At 43.3% G+C, this 8,292-nt stretch overlaps 1 protein-coding gene across 1 annotated transcript in view; it reads right to left on the bottom strand.

Annotated features, from left to right (window-relative positions):
* Positions 1–8,292, bottom strand: part of Fbxo42 (F-box protein 42) — a 102,509-nt gene that overhangs the window by 92,949 nt on the left and 1,268 nt on the right. The gene's annotated exons all lie outside the window — the stretch shown is intronic.

The raw sequence follows: 8,292 nt of genomic DNA, 5'->3' as shown, positions 1-8,292 counted from the left end.
GGCCCAGCCCGCTCCACGCTCTCGGGTTCTCTCCGCTGGCGACTGTGGGGAGGGAGCCGAGGACAGGGCCAGAGCAGAGGCGCTCTGCCCCAGGTCGCGCTGGCCGTGCTCGGGTATCCTCACAGCTGGCGGGACCCCGAGCCGCCCGGAGCCGCCATCTTCCTCCACTCAAACGCCGCCGCCGCTACTGCTGCTCTGGCCGGGAGAAGACAGCACGGAGCGCGCATGCGTCGAGACTCAGCGCGGAGGACGCGCGCGCACTCACGTCAACGCGGCGGAAAGGCGCGGCGCGGCCACAGGGCGGCGCCATGTTGAGAAGGGTTTTCTCCCGGAGGTTTGAAGGCAACCTAGTGGAGCGAAGCTTCCCGAGATTTGGCCTCTGACCTATATCCGCTGCGCTGCCTGGGGCAACAGGGCGGTTTTCCCAGTGGTTTGAAACTGTGACGTTTAACCAGGAAATTAATTCAGTTGTGCCCCCGAGGTCCCAGTGGGAACCTATGAGGGCTGTGGCCCATGGAAGTGCCCTTGGATGTCACCTGGGGGAGGGAAACCTTTGGAGGCAAGCAGAGCAAGCAGAGGGTCTCAAAACTGTACCAACCATGTGTGAGTCGTTACTACCTACACCTTTCGGATAAGAAAAGTAAGGTGCAGAGCCATCACCTAGCAGTAGAAGCAAGCCAGGGCCAGGAAGAGACGAGATTCAAATAGACCTATCTGATTCCCAGGCCCCTGTACTGCTGCTCACTATCACTAGGAGATGGGGTCCACCAAAGTCCCCCTCCAAGGGTGCAACTGATGCTCCTGTGACAACCTTGAGGAACTTATTCCTGCAGCATGTGGTCTGAAGATATGCCAGAGATGCGGAGCTCTGTGCCTATCACAGGAGCAACCTTGGGCTGCCTGCCTGCAACAGCCCTGGATAAGAGCAGATCTCCTGGGCTATTCTTTGGAACATAGGTCTGGGTCAGAAGCCAAGTTCTGCAGGTTCTGGTGGTACAGTCCCGTGGTTCCAGCTACTCAGAAGGCAAGAGAATCGCTTGAGTCCAGGAGTTCAAGACCAACCTGGGCAACATAGCGAGATCATGTACCAAAAACAAAAAACTCTGGCTTTTATTTAGGAACTATCACCACAAAAGGGAAAATTGTTCATTAAAACTGGTAAAAAGGATATTTAAATCATGTCATTTAAAGCCCCAAGTCTAAACTGGGCACGATGGCAGACGTGTATAATATAATCAACTCCTGAAGCTGAGGCAAGACGATCATAAGTTCAGGACCAGCCTCAGCAATTTAGCGAGGCACAATTAAGCTCTGATAGCTCTTGCCTAGCATGCCCGAAGCCCTGGGTTCAATTCCCAGCACCACCAAAAAAGAACAAAAGAACAAAAAAAAAGTTTTTTAAAAAGTCATAGAATTGTGAACCCTTCTCCCCGATAGCACTGGAACCACTATTTTTAAAATTCTGGTTCCAGGGCCTGTCGCAGAGCACTGCCATAGACTTTTTAAAGCTCCCCAGGGATACTGATGCCCAGTCAGGGTTGGAACAGCTAGAGCATGTTACAACATGTTCAAATGAAGGATCGATGCATCCTGTCATAGTTCAAAGATAGCAGGGATTTTTGTCTGTTTTGCTCACTGCTTTATCACCTACATCTAATAGAGACCAGCATACAGTAGGGACTCACTAAATATTTGTTGAAGGAAAAAAATGAACAGGGAATTTGACTACAAGAAGGCGTGCAGTAAACAAAAATTTAGTGAATACCTACAATGTGCCAGACAATGTGGCATGTATTTTTTTGATATATATATTTTTAGTTGTAGATGGACACAATATCTTTATTTACTGATTTTTATGTGGTGCTGAGGATTGAACCCAGTGCCTCTTACGTGCAAGACAGGTGCTCTACCAGCCCCTGTGGTATGTATTTTTAAATAAAACAAGGTCTCTTCCCTCATGAAAGCTCCTACAATATACGTAGAAAGAGACAATAAACAAGTAAATAAGCCAAAACAAAAACTACAAATTGTGTTAAGCATGAAAATGTTATTATTAAAGCAAATTACTTTTTTTGGGGGGGGGTACTGGGGATTAAACCCAAGGGGCACTTAGCAAATGAGCCACATGCCCCATCCTCTTTTATTTTTTATTTTGAGACAGGCTCTAATACAATTGCTCAGGGCCTAAATTGATGAAACTGGCTTTGAACTTGCAACCCTCCTGTCTCAGCCACCCAAGCTGCTGGGATTATAGGCATGTGCCACTACACCTGACTAAAGCAAATTTTTAAAAAATAATCACAGTTTCTGGATGTGGTAGCAATATGCCTGTAATTCTAATGGCCAGGGGAGCTGAGCTAGGAGGATCACAAGTTCAAAGACAACCTCAGTAACTTAGCAAGGCTCTAAGCAACTTAGTGAGACCCTGCCTCAAAATAAAAGAGGGGCTGGGGATGTAGCTCAGTGATAAAACATCTCTGGGTTTAATCCCCAGTACAAAATAATAATAATAATAATCACAGCTGATGCTTACTGAATACTTTTATTAGGTGCCAATCATTGGTATGTTGTTTCTGTTATTGTGCTTATTTAATGAATGAGGAAACTGAGGCTTTTAGGGATCAAATAGCTCACTATGGTCACAGGCAGGGTTTGAAACCAGGTCTGATTTCAAAGCCTGTGCTCTTGAACGCTGCAAAACCTGTCTTCTGACAAATTTAGGGAAATAAGATTGAGGCCAGGCACCAGGTACAGTGGCACATGCCTGTAATCCCATTCGGGAGGCTGAGCCAGGAGGATAGCAAGTTTGAGGCCTCAAAATAAAAAATAAAAAGGGATGGGGATGTGGCTGAGTGGGAGAGTGCCCTTGCATTTAATCCCCCGTACTGGGGAAAAAAAAAAAAAAAAAAAAGCTTGAAGTCAAGTTTGGATGATCAGGAGGAAGACTAGACCTTTCCTCCAAGGTTGTGGAGAATTGGGGCAGAAAGGACATGTGATGAAAACTGTCTCAGAATAGTCTCTGCAGTATGAAGGGTGACTGGAACAGGACTGGAGAGAGGTTGAGGCTGGGATGAAAGGCGGGACTAGAGTCTTTCCAGTAAGTTCACACAAGATGATCTCAAAAATCAATTACTGAAATTTATTTTGTACATTTTTACTTACTTAAAATAAGTAATACATAGACATAGTATGACATTCAAAAGACATAATAAAAATGAAGTTAGGGTTGGGAGCATAGTTCTTTTTTTTTTTTTTTTCTTTTTCTTTTTTTAAAGAGAGAGAATTTTTTTAATATTTATTTTTTAGTTTTCGGCAGACACAACATCTTTATTTTTTATTTTATGTGGTGCTGAGGATCGAACTCAGCGCCCTGTGCATGCCAGGCCCAGGCGAGCGCATTACCACTTAAGCCATGTCCCCAGCCCCATAGTTCAGTTTTAAAGCACTTACCTCGCATGTGCAAGGCCCTCCGTTCCAACCCCAGCACCACACACAATAATAATAATAATTGGGGCTGGGGATTTAGCTCAGTTGCTAAAGTGCTCACCTTACAGGCACAAGGCCATGGGTTTGATCCCCAGCACCACAAAAAATAATAATGATAATAATTAGCTGGTTAAGTTTATCCTACTGTGTCACGTCCCACATGGGCAATGGATTCAGGGTCATTCCCCATGAATTGGGCTGGCAATGAAGAGACCACACAAACACAAAATACCTTTTTTGAGGGTCAGGGATGGTTCAGCTCCCATGCTGGAGAACTAGAGGAGCAAGGGAAGCAAGAGAGCAAGTGTACCCCGAACCCTGTTTTTATTAGGGGGAAGACATTCCACCCAAATAAGGCAAGGGATTGTGTTACAACAAATGGGGTGGGGTGGGGGGACAAGGGATGTAGCCCAGTCCCATTGGATGACGCCCAATCCCAGAGCTGCACTTCCTTGCAAAGCAAGGTAAGGCCCACTTGATCCAGTTCCATACCCCTGTTACTCAAGGCTAAGGGTGGGGTGCTCACCTCCTATTCAGGGTGGCCCCCAGGCTACTGATCCCCAAGTTACCTAGTCACCCCTTCCCTCTACCAAGACTGCTCTGTTACAACTTTTTTTTATCCTTCCAGATTCACGGACACACACACACACACACACACACACAAACAAACAAATAAAGCAAACCTACAAATAGCAGCATGCTAAACACACTACTCTGCCTTGCTTTAAAGAAAAAAAAAAAAAAACACAAGTAGTTCTTAGAACTCAGTCAATATCAGTACATTTAGGACCATCTAAACTTTATTAACAGTTGTATTCTATTCCTTTGTATGACTATACCATAATTCTACATTTCATTTTTTCTAGTCAAAAGGCATGTACATTTTAGATATGAGCAAACTGCCACTTCTCTGTGTGTGTTGCTGCTGAGGGATCCTATCCAGGACATCCTGCGTGCTAGGCCAAGGGCTCTACCACTAAACCACACCCACTCCCACTGTGCCCTGCTTTACCACTAATTTCTTTCTTTTTTAAAAAAAAATTTATATTTTTTAGTTTTAGTTGAACACAATACATTTATTCCAAACATTTAGTTTTATGTGGTGCCGATGATACAACCTAGGGCCCTGTGCATGCTAGGCGAGCGCTCTACCGCTGAGCCACAACCCCAGCCCCTACCACTAATTTCTTAACTGTCTACATAGCCTCAAATTGGCTATCATAACAGTTCTCTCACTATGACTTTTGTGTTTGTATCCCCATCACGTATCAGTGGGGTTTTTTTCAATATTTTTTTTAGTTGTAGATGGACATAATACTATTTATTTATTTATTTATTATGTGGTGCTAAGGATCGGACCCAGTGCCTCACACATGCTAGGGAAGCGCTCTACCACTAAGCTATAACCCCAGCCCCCACATATCAGTGTTTTATGTGGTGTATCCAAGGTGCCTGCTGGGTGCATGTTTCCAACATACAAGCCAAACATGAATCATGTCTTGGACATACTACACAAGAAACAGGAGTCGATGGCTTAGGGTCTCTGCCTATATATGTGTATGTCACTCTCTTAACTTTCTGAGAGGACAAAACTGCCTCTACATTCCAATTTTATTTGTTTATTGATTCTCATGCCCTCACTTAACAAGTAACCAAACAGATCAAGAGGGTAAACAACTTGCCCAAGGGCTGGGGATGTGCCTCAAGCGATGGCGCATTCGCCTGGCATGCGCAGGGCACTGGGTTCAATCCTCAGCACCACATAAAAATAAAGATGCTGTGTTCACCGAAAACTGAAAAATAAATATTAAAAAAAAAAAAGAACTTGCCCAAGGTTGCCAGGGTCTCTATGTTTATCTAGGGATGGCTTTCTGATTTCCCATTTGGTGGAACAAAATCTATTTCCTTTGTAGCAAACTCATATGATTTCCAAAGGTTAGATCTTTTGGTCTCTGAAAATTCTGCCCCAGAAATGTCCTGCTAATGCCTTCCATAAGGCACACTGCCATGGAGCACAACAGTAAGGAACTATCTCCCTCTGGTGGTATTATGCTATAACTACAAAGCCTAAAAGTACTGGGAGTTGGTTGCATTTGGGAAAAACAAACCACACCTCCAGAATAAGACTTAGTTTATGTTTGATGGTTTCATCCACCTTGCTGTCACCAAGACTTAGGATAATTCAGTTCAAAGAATGGGTTCTAGGAGCCCCGGGTACGGTGGCGCACACCTGTTAATCCCAGCACCTTGGGAGGCTGAGACAGGAGGATCGTGAGTTCCATGTCAACCTCAGCAATATCGAGGTGCTAAGCATCTCAGTGAGATCCTGTCTAAAAATAAAATACAAAATAGGGCTGGGGATGTGGCTCAGTGGTCGAGTGCCCCTTAGTTCAAACCCTGGTATCCCCCTCCCAAAAAAAAGAATGGGTTCTAGCAGAGCACAGTGGCACACCCCAGTTGTAATCCCAGCAACTCAGGAGGCTGAGGCAGGAGGATCACAAGTTTGAGGGCAGCCTTAGCAACACATAGCTCAGTGGTGAAGTTCAATCCCTAGGACCAAAATAACAAAAATTTAAAAGTGGGTTCTTGGGGCTGGGGTTGTGGCTCAGTGGTAGAGTGCTTGCCTCATATGTGTGAGGCACTGGGTTCAATTCTCAGCACCATATATAAATAAATGAATAAAATACAGGTCCATCAATACTAAAAAATATTTTTTTAAAAAAAGGCTTCTCGGGGCTGGGGATGTGGCTCAAGCGGTAACGAGCTCGCCTGGCATGCGCGGGGCACTGGGTTCGGTCCTCAGCACCACATAAAAATAAGATGTTGTGTCCACCGAAAACTAAAAAATAAATATTAAAAAAATTCTAAAAATAAAAAAAAAGGGTTCTCAGGAGAATGCATTACAAAGAAACACAGTCCCAGAGAATGAACAAGACAACATCCTCTTTTTCCATGAAGATGGTGAAGCAGTTAACAGTATAAGATGAGTTTCAAACAGAAAATTTGAGCTGCAAATGGAATATCCACACAGGGACAATAAGAAATCTAGCTTTATGAATCAAACACCCAATCAGTTCACAACTAGAAATCAACTTTGGAAGAAGCATTTTACCATGAGCAATGATAAGAACAATGGACTGAGGGTAGATCTAAAGATGAACAAAATTTCAGAGACAGGAAGTTGTGAAACTGAATTAGTAAACATGACACTTTTAACTTCTAAGTAACGACCAGTAACAACACATGATTGCGACTCACAATGAAACAGTCCCTTTAAAATTCAAAGCAACTTCCTGATAACTGCTTTTCTGAATCCTGAATTTCCCCAGGTTGAGAATGAAAACTGAAAACACCACCCATGGTGGCCTGGCTGGGCATCAGGAAGCTTCGGGATTCTCAGGCTAGCACCACCTGGCTAAATTAACATATGTAAATCACTTGGCTTTTTGTTTCTATAAATCCTAACAGCTTCTGCGCCACAGGCAGAGAAACAATCCAGCTGCTTCTCCCCAATTAGGTCAAACTGCATAAAATTCATTCTTCCTTTTTACATCATTTGCGTATTTCTCACGCAGGCAGGATGCCAAATTCCACCAGCCAGGATCCAGGGAGGTTCTCTGGCTGGGCTGCCAGTAACAGTAATAATCACCAAGGATACAAACTGCAGCCCAGTACGGTGTCCTGTACCCGAAGTCCCAGAGGTTCATTCGAGGACAGCCTTCAGTTTATCCTGCCTTAAAATTAATAAAATAAAAGACTGAGGATTTAGCTCAGGGGCAAAGCATCCTGCTTTCAATACCCAGTAATGGGAAGAAAGAGAAGGAATACAAACTGCAAACTTTCACAACAGGAAAACGTTACTTTGTAAAGACTAATGGTATGCTAAAAACGTGAAGAAAAACACATTCCGATTTGGATAAATTGATTACAGCAGCCAAACGAAGCACTGCAAAATTATGAAGCTTTTAATACTGAGAGGACTAGAGGAACCTGTCAGTGAGATTAAAAAACATGGTGTTTGCTTTTTTCCCCAACCTTTTGTGTTTGGGAAAAGAAAGGATGATTAGAGAGAAGTGAGAATTAGAAGTCTTCCCCAGGCAGGCAAGACACTCCACCCCATAATGATAATAACTAACTCAGAATTTTTACTCAGAGTCAGATATGTCTAGGTTTTTCAGCATTGTAACTCATTTAATCCTTACAACCTACCTTTGTGGTAGTTGTTACTACTATTTCTTTTTTTACACTTAGGGAAACTAAGGCACGGTTTCATAATGTACACAAGATTGTTCAAATTGAAGGTGTCTGAAGGTGAATTGGAAAAGGTCTCCACTTGTATCCTGAAGAAAGACAATACAAGAAAGCTAGGTAGAAATGTAGTGGATTTTTAAAGGTAATGCTAATGTATTCACCTATCATTAAAGACGCAGGACAACCGTAGCTGAGAATCCTTCTGGTTGCTTCACTTAGATGCAATATTATCGACTCACAGTAACATTTCTACCACACGATAGAGGATATAAAGTAGATGATTGGAGTACTGCTTAATGAGCAGGAAATACCGTAATCAGAAATTTTCACCCTATCAGAAATGAAAATGTTTTATGCATTAACAGCTGTTTTTCATCCTTGGTTGAGATATAAGAGTATTTTCAGAATTCTGAGGAAAAACATGATCTACAGATTAGGGAAACTGCGACTCACTTAAAAAGAAAAGTTTTCAGTAATTGCCTGCGTCGGTCCCAAAAGACGCGCTTCCTGTACTGAAGACGATGACTTCAGTGGAATTCCCACTCTGTGCAAGAA

The sequence above is a fragment of the Marmota marmota genome, unplaced genomic scaffold (genome assembly GCF_001458135.2).
Source record: "Marmota marmota marmota unplaced genomic scaffold, marMar, whole genome shotgun sequence".
Lineage (NCBI taxonomy): Eukaryota > Metazoa > Chordata > Mammalia > Rodentia > Sciuridae > Marmota > Marmota marmota.
This window is presented reverse-complemented; position numbering and strand designations above follow the sequence as displayed.